Below are 3499 nucleotides of genomic sequence, written 5' to 3'. Positions count from 1 at the left end.
TTTGAGGTGTGTCTGTTTCTCTGTGTTTAGTGTGTTATATATTTATCAGGAGCTAATAGGTGTGTATTAGAATGGTTTAAAGGACCAAGCACCATAACCATATTGTGTGTGTGTGTGTGTGTGTGTGTGTATACATACGCACGCGCGCACGCACGCACGCACTCAGAGTTTCTCCTCTAAAGTCGTACTTGCTCCCGGTGCAAATTCTCAGGCCCGAAACACAAAATAGACTTGTAAAAGAGCACTCCTGAGACCTTTTTGGTAATCAGAAATAACACTGTTGTATTTCAAGGAGCCAGCATTGAAACACATAGAAAAATCAATGTTTCAGTTAAGTCACCCAGACCACCTAATTTCCTTGAAGTGGTCTGAGTGCAGTGTTCTTTTAAGTTTTGAATCAAAACAAAACTTGGAATTTACGTCTTCCATTTTTGCACCCGCATATATCATTTATGTTCAGGAGAAATAGGGCTTTTATTTCCCATCAAATATTTACGTATGAAAAAAGTGTTAAATTTATTTTCTTTTCTTCCAAGTTTCGCATTGGCATTGTAGCTGTGAATACTGTTGGCTTTTACACATATTTGTATGTGATGTTCCACACGTAAAAAAATTATATATTCCATTAAATGTTACTGATTATTTATGATGATTATATATCGGGGGACCTGTCTGACAACCCAGGCAGTCCCTCTACAGCCAGTCCAGAGAATGGTGTCACATGACTGAATGGCTGGATTGGTTGCAGGTGGACTGCCTGGGTTGTCAGTCAGGTCCCCGTTTGCGATTGTAGCGTAAATGAAGTATTCCTTCCAGACTGAGAGCCAAATTGTTAGCCCTAATGTCAGCACAGGGTATATCCTGTAATTTACAACATTACAGTTTTTGAGAAACTGCAATATTTACATTGCAGGGTTAAGTATATCTCTAGTGGCCGTCAGTATGACAACTACTAGAGACGCTTCTGCAGCAATGACTGTGTAAAGCTCAATTACATGACGACGCAAAAGCCTTATAAGAAAGCATTAATTCAATGATTTTCTATGGGGAAGTTTGAATGCACATATGATGCTCGCCACGCATGACATTAGGTGAGGAGCATTGGATTGGACATCAACTGAGAAGTGAGCAGCAACAAGGGAGCTTCTTTGCTGGGAAGAAATGTGAGTAAAATATTTTTTTTAACAATTTTTACTGCACCGGGAGGACTTTAACAAGAGTTGGGACAGGAACATTAAATGCATTAGTAATACAGATTTTTCTTTTCCTAACAGTGTTCTTTTAACTCAAAACATTGTTTCCGATTGTATTATTTATAGATCGTAATATTAATTTAACACAATTTGACAGGAGGACCTAATTAGCTAAAATTATGAAAATACAGTACAACCAGATGTAGTGCACACACAGTGCTACAAATGGTTTATTGCAGCACAAGAATAAAGTACAACAAATATATTGCCCCTTTTTAAATGCATAATGTCTCATTCACCCATATATATGAAATTAAAACATTGAATATATGAAAATTAGTACTACTCCCAGAAGAGAAGCAGGGCGCCGTGTTTCGTACTCCCTGGTGTCTAGCAAGGCCTCCTTCACTCAAAGGCGTTGCTAGGTTATGAAAATAACCGTTTCAAATCTATATTCAGAGCATATAAAATGAGTATCAGTTTCTGATTCAGAATGTAGGAGACTTATAATCAGCCTACAGAGCAGAATACATCTAAATTATGGAATTCCATCCATGACATAATGTCATGTAGAGTGTTAGAGACATACACACAAGGTAAGATAAGTGCACATAAATACTTAGAAACGGTTGCCAACCACAAAATAGTTTAATTCATTCTTACTGTAATTTTCCTTTTCTGGCTATTTTCCATGGCAGCATAACCAAAAAGTCTGATTTCTGCTATGGTTGGCCAGGAAATCCAGCATCGACCAAAGCTCTCGGCGCTGGTTTCCATGCCAATTCTGACATCACTGCCTCCCTTGTGTGGCCTAATTAAGTTCCTCTGATAGAAAAGCATTTGAATGGACTTTTTCAGCAGCTCAGAGCGCAGAGGATAATTTTAAATAAATGATTGTCACTAGAGGGAGTGCACAGAGGAATGGTAGATGTAGGATTCCCCTTACAAGCACGCTCCCAATGCTGCCTGCAAGGAGAAAGGATGAGAACGAATGACCGTGTGCGCTGACTATTTTTTGCACAGAATTGACAGGCAGCTTGGAACAGAGTTTCAAGCTGTTTTTATCAAAAGAGGAGAGACTAATCTGTGTAGAAATCCAGTTAAAGGAATGATAATTTATATTACCCCTTAAAATAACTTAGATAGTTAAAAAAAAATACAGTGTCATGTGTGGGGATTTCTCCCAACACATTACAACACACAAGTCGTAGCAAAATGTTAAGAATCAGATTAACTGCTCACGGTTGATCATGAATTTAGAATCTGTATTGTCACGCTAAATAACGTTATCAATATTAAAGGAACACTATAGGGTCAGGAACACAAACATGTATTCCTGACTCTATAGTGCAAAACCCACCATTAAGGTGGCTTGCCCCCCTTACCCTCTTTAAAAGCATGAAAAACTCAACTTATTAACAGCGCCGTGTGGGTCTGCTGGCACTGGCCCCGCCTCCTTGATGACATCAGAAGTGCAGATTTTTAGCTAAAACAGGCAAGGGGGTTGGCCGATCAGCACCTCCTCATAGAGATGCATTAAATCAATGCATCTCTATGAGGAAAATTCAGCGGGACGCTGAAAGGCAGAGCTGCCTACTGTGCAGCACTGAGACAGGAAGCACATCCAGTGGCCACTTGGAGGTGCCCTAGGGGCAATGTAAACACTGCCTTTTCTCTGAAAAGGCAGTGTTTGTATGAAAATGCCTGCATACAATGATTATACTCACCAGAACAACTACATTGAGCTGTAGTTGTTATGGTGACTAGTGTCCCTTTAACGGAACACTATAGTGTTATGAATACAAAGTTGTATTCGTAACACTATAGTGTACCTCTGCCTCTGAGCCCCTCCCCATGGCAAGGAAAGGGTTAGAAACCCTTTCAATCACCTACCCGATTTCAGGGCTGTCTCAATCTATGCCGTCATAGCAAGTGGGAACCAAGCATTGAATCAATGCTATTCTATGGGGTTTTGCAAGTCGCTGGATGTCCTCATACAAAGAGTGAGAACATCCAGCGTTGTTTCACAGAGTTTGTGAAACAGCAGGAAGCACCTCTAATGGCTACCTGGGAGATGGTCACCAGAGGCAGTGTTAACCCTTCAATATAAACATTGCAGATCTCAGGGACATTACATCCAGACCACCTCAATGAGCTGAATTGCTCTGGGTGAATATGATGTATCTTTAAAATGTTAAGCACTTTACATTTATTCCTACAGTGCATGTTCGTGAAAGAAAACGAATGAGAGAACCTTTTTTTATTTGTGTGTTTGTCCTGAATGAGAATACCCTTTTTTGTTACAA

General features: G+C 39.8%; 1 protein-coding gene across 1 annotated transcript in view; it reads right to left on the bottom strand.

Annotated features, from left to right (window-relative positions):
• CCDC86 (coiled-coil domain containing 86) overlaps positions 1–3461 on the bottom strand; it is a 248143-nt gene extending 244682 nt beyond the window's left edge. Inside the window, exon 1 of the mRNA XM_063434266.1 lies at positions 3448–3461. The gene's annotated coding sequence lies outside the window, so the exon portion shown is untranslated. The remainder of the gene's footprint in view (positions 1–3447) is intronic.
• Positions 3462–3499: the final 38 nt, after the last annotated feature.

This window comes from Pelobates fuscus, chromosome 10 (assembly GCF_036172605.1).
Source record: "Pelobates fuscus isolate aPelFus1 chromosome 10, aPelFus1.pri, whole genome shotgun sequence".
In the NCBI taxonomy this organism is placed as follows: Eukaryota; Metazoa; Chordata; class Amphibia; order Anura; family Pelobatidae; genus Pelobates; species Pelobates fuscus.
Note: the sequence above shows the minus strand (reverse complement) of the source record. Positions and strands in the feature narration are given on the sequence as shown.